The following is a 19,747-nucleotide window of genomic DNA, read 5'->3' as shown; positions in this document are numbered from 1 at the left end:
TTGTGTTCTTTCTGTTCTGTTGTTTAAAACAGGACGATGCCCAATTTTCGTCTCTTTGAATTTCAGGGACTATGTATTATACTTAGAGCTTCGTAGATGTGTCGCGACAAAAGAATTAATTTGTCGGTCGAACTACAGGGTGATCGAAATTTCCGTGGAATTGTGTAAAATTCTCCTTTCTGTATAAAATGTAAATAGTTGTAATAGACGTATAAATATTTTAACATATTTATGTTGCAATATTTACAGAGATTTGTATAACAGCCTCGGGATGTCCTATTCAAGTAAGTACGTTAAGGAAACAGTTACAAAAACTTAACTCAACGGTTCAATAAACGAACCTTGTGTTATTCACATGTAGGTCAGTTTACTCTTGCACATGGTTACTTTAATCTTTTTCCCTATTATACGCTATTTCGAGTAATTTAAATAATAGGTAACTTTCAAAAGTTTCGTACGAATTAGTCTCGGCTGAAATTTTAGTTTGAATCTTTGGAACGAGTCGCGAACAAGATACTGTAGGGATTGTCTTTTCACGTGGCTAAGGTTCAGAGGTTTGAAAAGTCAAGAAACCTCTTTAATATTACTACTATGTTTATTTAAAAAGAAAAGGCTCGCTCACATTAACTCTCATCAAACTTTCTTCGACTTCGACTCATTTCGATCTAAATCTCCAACAACAAATTTCTCAATCGCCCTTCTCTAGCACTCCAATAGATCGTTCGATAAGTTTTGTCGTTCGATAAAACTTACTGAGCAATCTAGTACTATACTGTTCAATAAGTTTCATCGAACGACAAAACTTATTTAACAATCTAATACATTCACACACGCATTCATTTCCTTTCATTCTAATCCTTAATCTTTCTCACTCCATGCATCTGGTCTCAATTGTTCGTCTTTCCTAGCTTACAATTAGTTCAGACATTCTGTCATCGGTTCAAGCACTCTTTTTTCTTTTTTCATCCTTTCTCTTCACATTTTGTCAGAACCATGCGTGTTGCATTCCTAAGATACTGAAAAATTACAATATTCCTTTAATCTCTAGTAAAACTGACATTTTTTTAGTTACGTCATTTTTCTCACGAGTGGTGACACCCAAACACTCTTCACATTTTCTCAGAACCATACGTATCACATTCCTACAATACTGAAAAATTACAATATTTCTTTAATCTCTGGTAAAACTAACATTCTTTTAGTTACGTCATTTTTCTGGCGGGTGGTGACACCCAAACACTCTTCACATTTTCTCAGAACCATACATATCACATTCCTACGATACTGAAAAATTACAATATTTCTTTAATCTCTAGTAAAACTGACAATTTTTTAGTTGTGTCGCTTTTCTCGTGGGTGGTGATACCCAAACACTCTTCACATGTTCTCAGAACCATACGTATCACATTCTTACTATACTGAAAAATTACAATATTTCTTCAATCTCTGGTAAAACTGACATTTTTTTAATTTTGTCGTTTTTCTCGCGAGTGGTGACACCTTCGTTCAACGATCAATCTCCAAATTCCCTTTCTCACAACGATTCGAATTTCAAGCGTGAAAACTTCCGAAAATTTCAAGTAGTCACGAACACAGAGACGGACGCGTCAATGTAAACAGAGTCGATCGGCCGCGCTGAAGTTAAATCCGCGTGCGAAACTGCGGGGATCGGCTTAAATCGGGCAGTCTTGCCGAAATTGGATCAGTACAAGGACAAGTGGGCGAGCGGAGAAGCTCTCGCGAGCGTTTAGCCCCTTTAGTGTTCTTTCACGGTTTTATCCCTCCCCGTCTTCGCTTTTTTCTTCGCTTCCCGGCACCGTTGCACGCGCGAGAGCATCGCGAACAGCGCGCGCCGCTTGCACCGCTGAAAGGTTGCATCGTAGACTAACGAGGTACAAAGTGCAGCAAGGCACGTAATAAATGTCGCGCAAGAAGGAAGAGCAACTTTTCGCACACGTCTCCTCGTAACTCTGCAATAACCCCGGATAAGCGGACGCCGTATTGGAAGCGGAAATTCGAGTCCATTTAGGGTGAACGTATCGATAATCGACGCGTTAAGGAAAATGTAATATCGTGTCGTGCTCGCTCGAACACGGCAGAAACTGTTCGTCGGGAGGTGTTTCGATATTTTTTATACACACGTTTAATTAACGAAGTTACGAGATATCGATATTAATGTACTTTTGCCGGTAACTCGTGACTGGCAAGGTAGGCTTTGACAAACCCCAGTGAACTTTATTATTGGTAAAGATTTAATTTATTCAGGTTTTTAATCAATTAATAAGAGTGATTCGTAACGTGAGATTTTTGTTTCTCAAAAATTCCTATAAATAATTGAAGAATTGTATTGGTTGTCCACCGTATTGTATATGTAACGAAATAACTATCGTACTAGTTAAGGGTTGATCGAACTTTATTGTAACGTTTTCGACAGTATTTTTTTTTAGTTTTCTTCGGTGTAACATAAAGAAACGATAAATCTGAACGAAATGTTGGAAACGAAGGAGAAGAGTACATGTGCGTGTATAAAAGAAATTACATATTAATGGAAAAAGTTCTTACGAATTTGCATGAAAGTAACGTTGAAGTAAAATATCAAAGTTTGGATTGGCGAAAGTCTACGTTAAATATGTAACGAATCTATAAAATTATAATCACTGTGTGTCCACAAGAACTGGAAGAGTCGTGTATGAAATTAAATAGTCGTATGTATCTCCTCCCTCTCGTAAATATATAAATTAAAAGGTTGGTTGCGGTGAGAGACCAAGAAAATTAACAAACAAAGTGGAAACTCAAAGGTACAGCTGTAGAGCAAGTCACTACTTTGAATTTCAGTTGGTAGGTACCGAATTTATAAATTATTCGATGTATATTCGAAAGATATATTCCATTCGTTGCAATAAATGCGAATTATATATTCGCTATATGGGTAAATCATATTTTTATTTCTCATTGTTTTAACACGCTGTACTAAACACTCTCGAAACGTTAATACATTTCCTGGAGTTCCTCTTTTTTACCATATTTTCTTGAAATTATCCATCGTACGACACTGAACTCACTGTAGCAGAATTAGAATTTGTCTCGCAATACTTTGCACGATGTATTTGCATCCTTTTTATTTTCTTCGTGAAATACAACCCATTACGATTCTATTACAAAAACCTTTGCAGGCTACTAAAAATTCAAGAGTACTACGAAATCTCTGAATACGTTAGGGAAGGTATGTTGAGTAACAACGCAAACAAGCAGGATGAAACAAAGTAGCGAGTGAAATGTAACAGCGAAATGTCAAACAATTTCTCTCTGAAAATTGTAAAACTGCCTTTCTCTGTTCACTTACACCGGATAAAAATGCATTCTTTTCTAGACACTCGCTCTTCGCTCCTTTCAAACGCATACACGCGCACTCGCTTTTCTAAAATAACACGGATAGATATCTAGTCGATATGGCTGTATATTTAGAATTGTGAAATAGAATATTGCAGCCATCTGTATTCTCACTGCTGTGAATATACTAGGTTGTTCGATAAGTTTTGTCGTTTTTTACATTGTAAAAAAGCACCATCACATTTCAACGTTTGAACAACTGTAAATATACGAAGGAGTCGACAGATCTACACGAAACTTATACATGTTGATCAAACAGTAGTATCATCTTTAGAAAAATAAAACGACGAATCTAATAGCTTCATTTCTTATCAAACGACAAAACTTATCGAACAATTTAATATTAGTTCATTTTAGTTTTGAACTCTCGATCGAATAGAACGTATTGCTCTTTTGGTCGTTTCTTCGATGATAAAATTTACTATAAATGAACTAAAGGTTTACAATGGATGATAGACCAATATTAAGAGGAGATTTTCATTATGTGCAAGAATTTTGTAATGCAAAGTATATACTTGCGATAGAAATACTACGAACGAAGGATTCGAACATTTTCAAAAAATCGAAATACTTTTCATGATCGATTTTTCGGTGTATCGGAAAATACCAACAAATATTTCTATGTTTTCAATAACGTAGGAACGAATGGTTACGGTTACATTTGAATTTATTACGATCATGTGCTGTGACTCATCTCTTGATGTATTCAACTACGTCTTTTAACGATTCGATGACGTCACCCCTAGGATGCACTTTCTGTTGCATTTACGAGTCGATTCGCTGTTAGAAAAATTACGGAAAGTTCAACGAAATTGACCGGTCTTTATAAAGTAGGCTCTCGATAGCTTCCGTTTGGAAATGAGTCGTTACGTTCGGTCACTTTCTCGTTGGAAATAATCACTCACCGCGATCGAGTGCAAAACGTTTCCAGTTAATTAACACGTTGACTACGGGATATTGAAATTTCTGCCGCGAGCGTGGTACCGGTAATTTGGAAAGTTTTGGCGTTTTAATGGAAAAATATTAATACGATTACGCGAACAAAGGGAAGTATTTTTATGAAGTTGCGAGCGAAGAAAAATGAAAAAGTCACGGGTTGTATAGAACGATGGAAAATGTTCGTGACAGGTAGTAAACGTTTAGCTCGGAAAACAAGAAAGTCTCGCGAGAGGTCGTCAACGTGCTAAAGGAGTATGAAAATGGTTCGTCGAATAAGCTGAGCGACCAATTGACGGGGAAATGAATCGATCGTTGAACAAAAACCCTTTTGAATTGAAAACTCTATTGAAACGTTGGTCAAAGACACTGACGTTGCGATGACAGGCGATAATGCTAATTAAATGTGCTTCTAATGTTTACTGCCGATCAATTTAGCGATAAATTGGGGTAAACGAACATGCGGACGATGGAAGTTGATGTAAAACCACGCCAAGTCAAATTGAACGGTACAAACGAGTGGTAACGATTGCATTTCCACCGCGGGAAAGCGCCTTAATGGTCGCGGTAATCGCGCGAACCGTTGAAACGGAAATTATTTTCGTATAATGATAAAAAAAGAATAGAAAAACAGAGAACTCTTATCTCGCGTTCCCTTTACGTTATCGAGATATTTACGATTGTCCTTTGAGTTTGTTTTTCTCGCCACAATTTCCTCGTCTCTCCGCGTTTGTTTATCTCACAAACTTGGCCTTTTTATAAAGCGAAAGAGACAAGCAGCTTTGTTTCCCGAGGAAGCATTTCCATTTTCGCGACTGTTTTATTTTCAGTTCGGCGTGGAATCCGGTACGTTCATGATCGTCAATTTCGTTAGATCGATACTGGATTATTCGAGTGACCGTAAACAGAAATAAAATCTCTCGCGAATAGGAGCTTCCTTGGGAATCGAATAAATTATGACGGAAGTCTCGATCGTTGTCACGTTTGCGTTTCAACTTCGTTACGGATTTACGATCGTTGAACTCCGCTCGTTTTATTCTCTGTTCGTCCATTCGTTTCTATCCTCGCTTTCGTTCGTTCGAGCTTCTTGTATCGAGGTATCGATGATTCTTCAATAATTGCAAAGCGATCGTAACAATGTGTCGTTTCCTCAAATTCGAAGACAGCGATCTGACCAATTCGGGTATCACAGTTATCGAAATCACGTGACAATGATATCGTAGAAATTATTGTATTCCTCGACGAGCCTCCACGTTTGTAGGATTTATTGCAGGAATTATTAAAAGGTGAATACAGTTCTAGGATATATGTATATTGAATAAAATAGTAGAAATAAAACTAATTTCCAACAAGTCCTCTCAAACACGCTTCTCTCGCACGCATTCATTCCCTTTCGTTCTGATCCTTAACCTTTCTCATTCCATGCATCTGATCACGTTCACCCAAAGTTTCTAAATCTGACGCCATCTCAATTGCTCATTTTTCGCACCTCTAGAGTTTGGACACCTCGTTTCTTCTTTCACGCCTCGAAGTGAACACTTCACTCGCTCGTCTGTCCCAAATACTCCACATTTTCTCCAGGTCACACGCATTCTCTTTCGTCCCCACGCATCACCACCCTTGGTCGTCCTGCACTATGTCAGCGTTACGAAAAACTCGCCTAATCCATCGTCTAGACTTATTGTTGCGCCTCGGGCCGTTTCTACCCCTGCAAAGGGTGGATTCGCTCGCTCCCATGCTTTCTCTCTCTCATGTACACACACTGACTAATCATTCTCTAACATTCTAGAATATTAATAAAATAGTGAATTCGATGGAATTCTTTGTCTTATTTAAACTTGGTATCGTTATCAATGAACATGAAAATTGCTTCATGGACGAAACAGCGAAAAAATTGTACAAACGAAAATGTACATCGCTCTCGAAGCAAATGGAGATCCGTTAAATTAGATTCCACGACGAACTTGAGTTACAGTGTTAAAAAAAAGGAAGAAAATATGTATTCCTTGTGTTTCGCTCCACGAAACTGCAAAGTTTCGAACGGGTGCTTCGCCGATGTTCCTTGTAGTCCCATCAGTAATCGAAGTTGGTATACTTCGGAGAATTTCCGTGTCCACTTGGTTTCTGTTTTACGATTCCCAAAGTCGGAAACTCGCGAAAGGAACGGTAATCTTTGCGCGACCCTTTTCGTGGCCTGCCTCCATCGTAAGCGACCAGTTTTTCCTCGCAAAGGGCACGCTACCTACGAACGAACTGCCAGTGGAAGAAAATTTCAAAGTCGACCTCCACTATTCCTTCTTCTGACTTGTGCGCGGAACTTCTGATCGCCACATCCACGATTCAATTCCACAGAGATTGACGACGACGAGGAGGAGGAGGACACCGTCCCTTTTCCCGCTGTCGGTTCTTTCCTCTTCCGTCGTTGAACCTCTCGATCGGCTGGAACCTCGCAAATTGTCAAAGGGTCCGAAGAGATCGATGGCTCGTGCTCGCCGAAAAAACAACCGTGTCTTCGTAAAAACCCGAGTCGAAACAACGAACAGATTTCTCTGTCGGGAGCATTCGTCGATGCGAGACGGGACCACGTGCAAATGGTTGGCGTTCGTCGGTTCGAATCGCGGTGATTAACCATCGTTAACAAACTTCGACGACGGTACGCGATGGAAACTCGAAACCGATGGATTCGTTTCTTCACTGAGATGAAATGAACGCGGAGATCGAATCGTAACCGTTAACTTTTAGAAACGAAAGTTACTTCGTGGACTCGTCACATTTCGATCATTTCCTCGCAGCTGATTCTTTTACAGCAGCGTTGTAACTTTGACGTGAAAGTTCATTTCTCGCGTGTTACTGTTTATTCTATTAAACGTAACTTTTGCGAGGAATACATATTTTCAAACAATTGATCGCGGTTGAAGTGTCAAAGGAAACTTTTCGAACGAATATTGTACAATATTTGGAATAATTAATTGTAGGTAAAGTGTAAAGATTAGAATTTTTTTCCAGTTAATATTTGCAAGCCTTTTGGTTTCTTTCACTTTGCGAAATAAAGTTTGTACACGTATTAGGATCGTGTTTTTCTTCTCGAACGATCGAAACCCATGTGCCCCGATGAGAAATCGGTTCGATCGATTCAGATAACTTTCTCGAAATGGAAGAAATATTCCTACTGCAATTATTTAGCATTTCTCGGTAGAGGAAACGTTTCGGTAAGTAGCTATCGTTTTACGAGAGCTTTCGTTCCACAGAAATGACGACGATACGAAAATGACGGATATTTCGCACCTAATTAAAATTTTTAACTATTTCGTTCGGTCGATGTTTTCCTAATGGACGTTACGTTGGAGAATGAGAGTTGAAAGGGTGCTCAGCATAATTACACTTGCCGCTCATTTGGTCGCCGTAAGAGGGTTCGCCTTGCGAAAACACGCCGTCGCTAAACCTAAACTCATTAGAGAGTGATTATTTTAAAGTAGTCGCCGGGTTCGTTAGAGCGACGTTGTTCGAGGGACCGGGATTTCCCTGAGTAGCGTGGAAATTAAAAGCGAATGAATGTTTTACCAGGAATTGAAATCTCGCTTTGAGGGGTTCGGGAAAGCCGTCGAAACCTTGCTTCGTCAACGATGAACATTTTCCACGATGAAAAATGTATCTCTGTTTCCCGCGAACGCGTCACGTGACGTTGGTCCCGCCGTGGCTCGGATCGATCTAATTTTCCTCGAGCAGGGCCGAGTTTCCTTTTTTTCTTTCGTTGCCTCGTCGAACAAAGGGTACGTAGAAAGTGGAAAAAAAAAGAAACGTGTTGCTGTTCGATGCCGTCGCGCGTTTGTTTCACCATTCGAGAATAAATTTTCACGAACGTTCCTCGTTATTCGTTCCATCTCATTTCCACAATCGTTCGCTCGTTACGCGACATTAAGCTCGGAATAGCAATAGCTGCGCAAGGTTCGTCCGTTCGAACGACGAACGTATCTTTCTGTTATCGTGAACGCTAGATTGCATCGATTCCAGCGCAATTGATCTCTTCGATGGTAAATTTTCAAACTTTAAACGCCTCTTGTTACAGGTTGCAGAGTTCTTCGTATCGCGATTACTCGATGCACGCTTCTGGTAGACAAGGTGTCTTAAAATTGTGTTCGATAACTGTGAAAGCTTGTAATGTTCGTTAAATTGAACGAAACATGTTCGACGTAGGTACGTGGATCAATTCTTGCAACAGTGTTTTCCAAATCAGAAAGGACAGTTTTCGAATCCAAGGAGAGCGCGAAAGGAAAAGTATAATGTAAAAAAATAAAGACACACGTTTTATCGAACATCTGTATCTATTAACACGTTGATCGTCAAAGTTTGATTTCCTTTATCGTAGGACTACGTTTCTCTTTTATCGATAAAACGTCATCCATTGTTTTACAAAGTTCGAACATTTTCCGTTTCGGTAACGAAAGTCTTGTGTAATTTTTTATACGTATTTTTTCTAACGACTGGAGCAAATCAGACCTTCCAGAAACATCGTATTTAACGACTTTCGAAGTGTATAATCCTGTTGAGAGTTATTTTCGTAAAGCTGTGCATGTAGCGATTGTTAGGTCTGGCGATAATTGTCGCGAAAATTGTTCAATCGGTATTAACGCGGTTCAAGATTTAATTGCACGATTCATTAATCCTGACGGGATCACGGCCAGTTGTTGCTCGGTTCTACACGTTCTGAATATTGTACGTCTGTACGAGGGGATGCAGTTGTGTCTCTCGAGGGCGCCGTTATTTCAGCGAGTATTTCTCGTTTAGCACGTAGCGACTCGCTCCGTTCCGATTGCGGCTTACAGAACTGACAAAAATTACCGGAGGATAAGGACGAGCGTAGAACGTCCGTGCCGAAAAAGGATGAGGTCTGAAAATTTACGATAAAAACAACCGGCAATGAGGTGCCGAGAGATACGAAGAAAATGAAAAATCACGACGAACGTACCAGTATCTAATGGGAGTAGGTGAAAAAGAGCTCGGAATCGATACGAAAAATATTGGAGTAACAATAGAAAGTAAGATAACTAGACGAGAACGTGACTTTGAAGTATTATAAAAGGATTTAGTAAGAGGATGTCATTTTGGACGATCACTGAATTTAATCGGATTGTAATTTGCAATCTTCAAATTTTCCCGGTCGCAACGTTCATAACTGACTCACCGATCTTCAAATTACACGTAATATAGTTTTCTGCATCCACTGTGGATAAATCCGTTAAATGTCCCTGCGACACGATAGACTGTAAACAGTTCTTAATTATTTCGAACTACGAGAGAACTTTCGTAATTAAAAAAGTTGCACGTCGAAAGCAAAATGTTAACTTTTCCCTAAACGATTCGAATTAACCGGCCTGTTGTACGATGGACAAGCCGCGCGACGCGACCCTGGTTATCATTTAGTAATAATTTCGATGAAATGCAATTAAAAGGCGTAACGATCTTCACGTATACATATCGATGGGACAGTTGCACCTCCGAATGAGTCTGAAATTGTACGGAAATGTATCGTAGAATGTTTCGACGCAAAGGTATCGATTTCAAATGAAAATGTAACGTTAGCGTCAAAGCGCGGCTCCGACTCGTCGATAATTCATAACGATAGAAACGGTGGAAATAATTCGAAGAAGAGGACGCGGTCGAAATTCCGTAATTACTAAGGAACCGGAAGGGCAAAACGAATGTGACGTCTGTAACGAGGGTACGAGGAACAAAAGCTTAGCACGAGCGTGAAAAACTATCGAAGTGGCGCAGATGGGAACGGCGAGCTGAATTCAAAGAATAATTCGAACCGATGGAACCGTTGGAAGTAATTCCAAGAAGAGGACGCGTTTGAAATTCCCGAGTAATCCGACGGTTCCGTCCTTCTGCGCGACAACGTCGGCCCACACGTCGCGAGAATGACCTTGCAAAAATTATTCCAACCGGGTATCAAAATTCTACCTCATCCATCATGTCCTACCCTCTCCATCCTGGGATTTCTCGTCGAACGATATTCACTTCTTTCGCCCCGTGGACAACTTCCTCGAAGAGAAACCCTCTCGACAAACGGTGGACATTGAAAACACCTTTTACGAGCGTATCGATTCCAGTGATTCGGATACTCACGAATTTGGATCGAGTACTCTTGCATTACGTTGACAAAAGTGCATCGAACGCACTTTGGACAATTTTATGGTGTTTATATTGTCATAAAATTGTCATATAATTCACAATTTTATCCTTTTATGGTGTTTACTCGAAACAAAGATATTCGATTTGGGCAGTGTCCTTTCAAAATCAAAGATTCAAAATCAAATATTCAAAATCGTGGAAACTTACTGGACAATCCAAAGGTAATCGACGCGTAGAAAGCATTGAAGAAAAGTCCGAAAAGCTGTAAAACCGAAGGAGTCGTAGGAATAATTGAAACGTATTAGGAATTTATTTTCCACGCGGAACGGGGAGCGGATAATACGTACACACACGACGCATCGGGCCCGATTGTCAGATCAGAATTTATTCTTATTGGTGGACGAATGGCTCCGATATAAACTGTTTCCGACCCGTCGCGGATAACGAATGTGCGTCATTGTTTAAATCCGAATTGTAGATTCGCGCCGGGGCGAATGACGTTTGTCTTTGGCCGGTCGTGAATTTATATCGCGCGACCGCGTTATCTGGCGCAGTTTCTAGCACCGGATGCATTAGCCATCGATATAAAACCCAATGAAACAAACGACGAGGAACGGTGGCAGTTATCTTTTTTGCGGAGTCGACTGAGGAAAAAAGAAAAAACGAGGACGAATAAACGAGTGAAAAAAAAAAGAAAAAAAAAATAGAAGAAAAATACGAACAACTCCGGGAGGATACGCGTCGCTGTAATTTCAAATTTTCGCTCGAGTCGCGGGTACGAGAATCAAAGCGTGGAGCTGGCGAGAACGGGCATTCGTTCGAGAAATGAAACGCGTCGGTCTAACTGCGTTCATTTTCAGAGAGTTCCCTCCGAGAGACGAATTTTTACGCACACTTTTTGCGTCTAGTTGCTCGTTAATGGTCACTTTCGAATTAGACGGTCGAAACTCGTTTTTCATCGTTGAATCGGTTGTCCTGAATTTTCTCGACTCTTGCGCTCAAATTCGTCACGTACAAATAGATTGACACTTTTCTTTGCTTAGCTGCGGAATCGAGATCGGTATTCGTATCGTTCGAGTATTACCGGTACTCGTGGAAGAGAAAATTTTCTTTAACGAACAGTACGATATTAAATGTCGAAACGTCGATCAATCAAAATACAGATATTAGATAGTTGTATTATTTTAATGTAGATCGTGTAGATTATCGAGTTCATTGAGCACTTTGAAACCTTCTTGCCTACGATTCTAAATAATTAGCTTTGGAAACCTGATTGTACGTATACCGATGCTATCTTTTCAATTATCTGCGTTATCTATTTTTATTTTACACGCTGGTGTTATCAACGTATACCCATGCTTTTTAAAATAAAAATATTGTAAGCTGAATTTTGTCCCTTTTATAATACTAATAATAACTCCTTCTGGTCCACTCTGAAAATATTTGTACCGAGAGGAAAATTATAATACATGCAGTAGATACGTGTGTTACCATGATATTGCATCTGCATCCGATGGAACGGATTGTACCTGGTCTGCAATTATTTTTGTCCATCCATCGATCGATCGGAGGAAAATTCGTTTATCGGAATACTTCGTTTTCTCGTTACTTTCGATAATTGACGCTAATGCGTAATTACAAAGTGATTAACGTTACGCGATCGAGCTCGAGGGTTGCAATCAGTAGTAAAAAAGTTTCGGGGTATATTCGCGAGCATTTAATATGATATTTCGATCGGCGAGAAATCAATTGACCGGCCAAGGTCATCGGGGCCATTGCGTTATCCCCATTGTACGGTCTGGATGACACGCCCCATTTCGTAGAAAAGGAATTGTGCATTCGTGATCCGGGTCTTCGTATTATCAGGGACGGTGGGTTCCAACCGTGAAACTTTATCTCGCAAAGCCTCGTCGACCCTGAAAATACGAAGCGGATCACAGATTTCTGCCAACAACTTACCAGGGCAACTTTTTAAAAGAACGAGTTACCGTTCGACGACAGAATGAATAGGTGCAATCGTGCTCAAGGTCATCTCAAACTCGCGAAAGATAAAAATCATATTCTGAACGTTCGGTGAAGAGAGACTTTAAACGAACGTAAAGAACGTTGAAAGATCAACGTATCGTAGGTCAATGATTTCGTCTCGTAGTAGACTGTGTTTGGTCGAACTGAAGAATATGGTTCCTTTGAAGAGAACAAAGATCGATTTGAAATCTCGGAGACACCTCTACGTAGAGCAGCTTCTTGTGCTCTGAGATATCGTGAGATATCTCTCTTGAAAAAGAGTGGGTTTTATTTAAATTCGTTCGTTCGAATAACGAATTGAAGATTACGATGAAATACTTTGAACGCTTCTCGGGTATTGGAACCAAATTAACTTGCTCTTCGAAACAGCTCGAAATGAAATGATATGAAATGGTCCGTTCTAGGTGATATACATTGTGTAGAATTTCTGTTTGGAATATCTGCAACTCGCAGTCGGCGTGAGAGAATTATTCTTATAATAATAATAATTGTTATCAGAACGAAAAGACGTTCCATTGGATTTGTACGTTATTGGCGGTACGCTCGATTACGTGGCCACTCTCTCGAAAGTGCGGTTCGCCGATCAGCCGAGAGCACGCGGCTTCGTAAAGTAATTTTCGTGTTCGCTTTGGCAAACTTTTTGCAAGAATTGGCAACGATTCGCTGGAAATTACGGCTTCGCGCCGTGGGATTTGAATGCTCCGCCGTTGAAAAGAAGTAATTAGAGTTATTTCGTTTCAGCGAGCCGGACGGGAAAGAAGGTGCTTAAAGCGCGAGAGAAAATTAATTATCTGTTCGTTTCGAGCGAGGTGCCGCGGTGGATGGGAAAATGGAAGCAGGTCTGTTTTATGGATAAATCAAACGGGTTTTTTTCTTTTTTTTTTCTTTTTTTTTTCTTCCGGTGGCAAGAAGGAAAAAGAAACGAGGGAACTAGTTTAAACCCTCGAGGCGTAGAAACGTCAAGTGGCTGTCTCGTTTGCCGCGTTGCATCGACACTCTAAATAAAGTGTCGAAAAAAACAAGCGACGCGTCCCGAGCGGACTACCAATCGATACACCAGTCACCGGCCGCTGAACGAGGATTTCGTAAACCGCGCGAACGAAGTTATAACCGTGTCGATTGATAAAGCGTCGTTCGTCCTAGTACTTAAAAACCAACCAGCAGAACAAACGATCCGTTTAAACGTCGCGTGGATATTTCAAGTTGTTCGCGCCGTGACGCGACGGTTTCCAAAATAACGAAAACTTTCGTTCGATATTTTCCCCGGTTGCTCGAGCACCACGAATGCAATAATCGAATCGGGTCGCCAAACATCGCCGTTTCGGCTCGCTTTTACAGCTCGTCGACGCGCTACCGAGGTTCTCGATAATGTTGCTCTTTCCACGGGAACTCGAAGCCCGTTTCGACGTTTATTCTGACCCTACCATTGTCCAGAATCTTCGTTCGTTCGAGCATCGACGCGAACGTTTCACCCACCCCCCGTAGGAAACGATATCGATGAAATAATTGTTTAACCGCGTGCATCGGAAAGCGAACGACGCTACAACGAACCTTTTCCGAACGAGCGAAATATTTTTATTCGTCGTTTTTACCCGTTACGGCCGCAAACGGGATTACACGGTATTCGAAGGCAGCTCTCGGCTTCGCGAAAACAAAAGTTCGCGGCCAGGAAGGAGAAAGAAACCGACGAAACGACTTTCCGGCAAAAAACTCGAGGATCATGAGCTACCGCGACGACGAAGATCGATCGAGTCGGATTCGTTTATTCGCCGGCTTTCGCGGGATACGACGATGAAATTTCGGGCCCCTTTTATCACCGGGACATCGATAACGATCCAACGATAATCAGCGTCCGGTAACGATGCTCGTCGATAATCTCGAGATATTTTTTGCCCCTCGCAAATATCGTTCGCTACTCTACCAGTGAGCGAAACTTTCGTGGCAAACAACATAACATCGAGCTACTCGAATACTTGGTCGTTCGCGTTTCGAATAGCGCTGCGTTAAAATTCCATTTCGGTCGAGTAAATATTTTTTCAACGGGAATCACCCTATCACGGTGGTTGTTAACTCGCCGTTATTCGGACGAGCGGCACGGAACATCGAAACCCGTGAAAAGATACGAGAATCTTACCTGAGGTTTCGACCGCCTTGCGGCGGTCCCTTCGGGTGGGGGGCCCTCTCTATGGGGCCCCAAGTGGTCGCACTTTTCGTTCACCAATATCCGGCGCTGTGACAGCTGGAAATCGAATCACCACCGTTAAACGAGTACGCGCGTGCACGCGGAATGACGATGAACGCGTAACTCCGGCCTCGGCGCGCGAACGAAATTGGGAAACCGGCGGCCATTGTGCCTCTTTCCATCCACGGAAATTCACTTTTTCCCGACTCTGCGACGCGACTCGAACGGGTGTACCGAACCCTCCTTTTGCCCAGATTTTGCACGTCCGCGATCCCGATCGAACGTAGGAATATTCGACCGATCTTGGAACCGATTTCGCGATCGAAATCTTACGCGATCGTCCCGAGTGGATCGAGACAGTGAGTGGTCAGACCGCGCCTCGATCCAAGTAGATTAGTCCGGTGCTCGGTCAGACGTACTCGGACCCTCCGAAACGTAACTCTCCGAACGATGTGGTCGATCGTATAAATTAACAACCGTTAAATAGAAGCTTCCTTCGACAACGAGCACACGGGCCGTATTTGTTATTTCGACGTCTCGTTATTTAACATTTGGAAACGAAATTCGAATAACCATTTTCTCGTTGAAAATTCTCGTCGTTGGATAGTTTTTATTTGTCATAATACACAGAACGTTTTAGAAAGAGCGGTTGATCGAGACATGGGCAATTTTATGCGCATCGAAATCGCAAAAGACTTTGTTCACGAACGAATTGAATTTGAAAATACCTACGCGCGTTATTAATTCGCGAGTCTCGACTTTGCGAGTCTCCTTGCTTATCTCGATCGTATCGCGTAATAAAATCTATAAAATCGGCTACAGAAAAAGAATAATAGTATCGCGAACTTGTTCAGTTAAGGTTCGAACATTCGAGTATTGGATACTCGTGCGCAGAATCGTTCTAATTTTCGATCGCGTAAAAATTCAAACGCTCCGAACCCTATTGGTAACCCGTTTCAGCGATTAATCGCGATCCATTCGAGAAACATACCAACGAGAAAATTCATCGATACTCTCCGCGTACAGAAAGATCTCATCTCGCGTGTAAACGATCGATCTCGCGGAACGATCGAATTTCAATTCCGATCTTGACTCGCGCGTTATCGTCAACGATAAAACACCCGAACGATCGAAACAATGGTCGTTTCGCTACAACCGTGGCGAAAGCACGGCCGCGAGAATTAATTCGAGACAGCCGTATCGCGAGGTTAGAGAAGCAAAAGGAAAAACCGCAAGTTACTTCCGCTCCGATGCCGCGAGAATCACTTTGCCGGTGGATTACCGGTAATCCTCGAATCATCAATTTTCCCCCGCGAAAGAGCGGGAAGAACGATCGCCACGTGGTGAAAATCACTAGCCCCGTTTCTCCCGGTCGGTTCGCGGGTTTTAATCGTCGTTGAAACCCGCTCCGCGAGTAATCGAGCCGACTCGTTCCCTCGGTCTACTCTCCGCTTCGAATCGACGCATATATTTTCAATCGATTTTTCCTACCGTTCGACGACTGCGGTAGACGAGCGTCGTCGTCGTATCGGCACGGTTTCCCAATTTGAATCGCAAACGCCGGATCGATTCCGTTCTCGCGAGATCTCCGGCGTCGTGGTGTTCGGTAAAAGGCACCGGGACGGACGTTCGAGCGAAGGGTGAGCAACGTGGTGGGGAACGGTTGGGCAACAGGGACGAGAGGGGTCCTCGCTACGGAAAAAGCAGAAAATTGAGTGCCGGGTGTCGCGACGCTCGACGTGGATCTTTTCAACGTCGCCGCGACGGCGACGGTGGTCGCTGAGAGCGTGGAAAAACTGTAGCGAGAACGGAGCGAGTAATTGGACACCGGCTGGCCATATTAGAGCACGGAGAGACAGACGGAGACAGCGGGAAACGAAGGACGGGGCGCGAGAAACGCGGAGTAGTGGAAGGCGGCGAGGCGGCCGCGAACTCGAGGGAGAAATAGATGAGCAAACGGATGGGAGACGGTGAAAGAGGAAAGAGAGAACCGGTGAAAGAAGGGAGGGAGTGAGAAAGAGAGAGAGAGAGAGTGGGCCAGAAATGGTGGGAGAGAGCGCGACACAGAAGCGGAAAAGAAGAAAGGTATCGGGGGAGGCGAACCGGTGAAGAAGCGGCGGGTCGAACGACTCGCGGGACGGGTGAAGGAGGAAGAAAAAAAAAAAGGAGAAAGAAGAAAAAAGGAGAAACGAGCGAGCATTGCGCGTACCGAGAGTCGCTCGAGGAACGAAGACGAATCGCGATTAAAGACGGCGAAAACCGAGTCGAATCGTGACGTTTCGTTAACGGCGAGGAACAGGAGGGACGGAGGTGGGCGGGAGGGGTGGGGGTGGGGTCTGTGAGGAGCATCCGAGCGCGCGGGCGAGCCGAAACGCGGGAGAGAAAAGCTCCGTCGACCATCGGCCAAAAATAAGCTGGTCGACGCGAGGCGTAACGGGAAGGACTTACCGGCGAACCGAGAGACGAAGGACGAACGGGGGTTTCACGGTGGTGGTGGCGGAACGAGAGAGAGAGATGGACACACGGGCCCGAAACGTAACGAGCGTTGCTCGTGGGGTCGAAATCTTTGGTGAAATATCGCGAGAACGATCCTCTTCCCGACCGATTCCAAGAGTGTCTCTCGACCGGGCTGAAACTTTTTACTACGAGAGTTCCGTACGTTGGAGTACTCTAACGAGATACAACGCGCGTACAGCGAACAACGGAGAAGAGAAAGGATCGTCGGGTGTTCCTCTCCCCCGGGAAACTCGAAGATCCGGGGGAAACGATGAACCGCGACGAGCGCGAAATACTTTAAATCGTCTCCGGTCTCGAATACGCCGAAAGTTCGAGGTGCTCCGGGGACAGCTCCGGTTGCGAGTAGACCCCGGCGACGTTTCCGAGACGCTTGGAAAATCCCCGAGATTTCCCGGGCTTACCGGCGACAAGTTCCCTGCGGGATTCGTGAAAGAAATCGAGCACGCGGCGAAGGACCATCGCAGCTGGTGCATCGTCGTCATCGTCATCGTCATCGTCATCGTCGTCGTGGTCGTGGTCGTGGTCGTCGTCGGCGTTTCTCCCATGGCTGGTTTTCCACGGTAATAGCGGCAGCGAGTCACGGGGCTTGCGCGAGTCGATCGTGTGTGTGCATCGCCGGCGCTGCTACCGTTTTAGTAACCGAGCGCACCGGTGCGCACCGGTGTGCATTATCTAACACTTAAAATTAGACGGGCGATGGCGACTGGCGAAAAGAGATCCACTCTGGCGCGTTCGAGCCTTTCGTCTCCCATGGATTCGTCGGTGTTTCTCTCTCTATCTCTGGCGCGCGCACGGATCGAGGATAAGGGCTGCGGCGGTGGTGGGGTTCCCGGGGATAGGCGGAAGCGTGGCCGCGACGGCGTTCGCGAACGATGGATCACTTGCACTGATAGATCACGTGATTGTACTCTCTCTTCTCCGTATTCTCCTGTCTCCCCTTTTCGACGTTCTCCTTTTTTCTCTTTCACCGGGTATTTTGTTAATCAACCGAGTCCGGGGATACGGGAACAAGATAGGCGGACACTTTGCAGAAACTGGGACACCGGAGCAGCGAGGCGACGATACGCGCGAACGATTATTTCTCCACGGCACTGGTTACGTTTTATGTACGTGTGTTTTAGCGATTTCGGGCCGTCCACGCGAGCCTCCCGTCACCGTGGCGCTCTTATCGACACGAACAGCGGTGTGGTGTTATTCGTAACGAAGGTGTGACGAGGTGCCGATTACGAGGTTACGAGACGCACCGCGTTCGTCCGGGCCGGCTGGCCGCCCGTCTCAGAGTGAATGTCTTATTAGTTATTTCTGGCCAGCTACTTCGTCGCTCTCTGCCTCCTACTTCGTCTTTTCTTGATCCTCTGCCCGAGCTTCCGCCCCGCCGTTCTCTCCCGTTTCTCTCCTCGACGCTCCTAGTCGGGACGTCGTCGACGACCAAGATCCCCGCGGACGCCAATGGCGAACTCCTCTTCAGTCGGCTCTGCCCCCTTGCGAGGTTACTCGTCGACGTGGACTTTTTCGCGGATCGTCCGTCCTTGAACTTTGCTCGCGCGAACGGTTCGTTCTTTCGTTCTTTCGTTCTTTCGTTCGTTCGTTGGTTCGTTCGTTTTCGCGCTGCTGCGGAATCCGCACCGCGGTGGAAGTGGACCGGATACGACCGCTGCTCGAAGACGTATTCGGTTCGCGGACTCGAACGCGACGGACACTCGACTCTGCTTCGTCGCGAATCGACCCTCACAGCGATATCTTCGATCGCGATCTCGAGACCTTCGACGCTCGAACGAGTACGCCGCGAGGCGTTCCTGGACGAGAGATGTGCACATCGAAGAAAAACAAGTGCACCCCCGTAATAGTATCCGCGAGGAGGAACTTCGGTACCGATGCTCCGGGAGGAGGTGCTCTACGACTCGGACCGTTCGCATCGCGGGAACAATTCCTCTTGGTGATGGTTTTAGTGCAACTGTGGTCGCCGACGCGACGATTTCCCGCTTAAAATGCAAACTCGCTCGTTCGCGACTAAAGCTGCGAGTTACTTAATCGGGAACGAGCGTGCCGCTGCCACGGATAATTCGAAGGTGTTCAGGAAACCGTACTCGAGTAACGAATAATTCGAAGGTGTTCAGGAAACCGTACTCGAGTAAATAATAATTCGAAGGTGTTCAGGAAACCGTACTCGAGTAACGGATAATTCGAAGGTGTTCAGGAAACTGTACTCGAGTAAATAATAATTCGAAGGTGTTCAGGAAACCGTACTCGAGTAACCGGAACTCTCCTCTACGCGGAATTTTACGCGCAACCTGGAAAACGCGGGAGGAACAAACGATCGTGTAATCGGGAGCCTCGCGACACCGGATCTTCGAGGAAATGTTCGAATTTCCAGAGAAGGGAAACCCACGGAGCTTCACGAATCTACCGTTGCGACGGGACAATGGAAAAGGTGCAACGAGGCTAACTCGAAAGACGATACTCGAGAAAACCCGGGGACGCTGCATCGGATGTTTCGCGGTAAATTGTAGGGAAGAAACCGGCGGAACCGTACGAGCCAACGCCATCTAAATCCCGAGAAGAACG

At 44.2% G+C, this 19,747-nt stretch overlaps 2 protein-coding genes across 10 annotated transcripts in view; one reads left to right on the top strand and one right to left on the bottom strand.

Moving 5' to 3' along the window:
* Positions 1-18,461, bottom strand: part of Tn (tripartite motif containing protein thin) — a 96,510-nt gene extending 78,049 nt beyond the window's left edge. For 6 of the 8 annotated variants that reach the window (XM_076323914.1, XM_076323915.1, XM_076323916.1 and 3 more), the window contains exons 1-2: positions 18,427-18,461; positions 14,618-14,722 (exon numbers count right to left, since the gene is read on the bottom strand). The gene's annotated coding sequence lies outside the window, so the exon portion shown is untranslated. The other 2 variants (XM_076323908.1, XM_076323909.1) reach the window with 2 other exon arrangements.
* LOC143153090 (uncharacterized) overlaps positions 1-19,747 on the top strand; it is a 97,057-nt gene that overhangs the window by 36,248 nt on the left and 41,062 nt on the right. The window lies entirely within an intron of this gene.

Source organism: Ptiloglossa arizonensis, chromosome 12 (genome assembly GCF_051014685.1).
Source record: "Ptiloglossa arizonensis isolate GNS036 chromosome 12, iyPtiAriz1_principal, whole genome shotgun sequence".
Lineage (NCBI taxonomy): Eukaryota > Metazoa > Arthropoda > Insecta > Hymenoptera > Colletidae > Ptiloglossa > Ptiloglossa arizonensis.
This window is presented reverse-complemented; position numbering and strand designations above follow the sequence as displayed.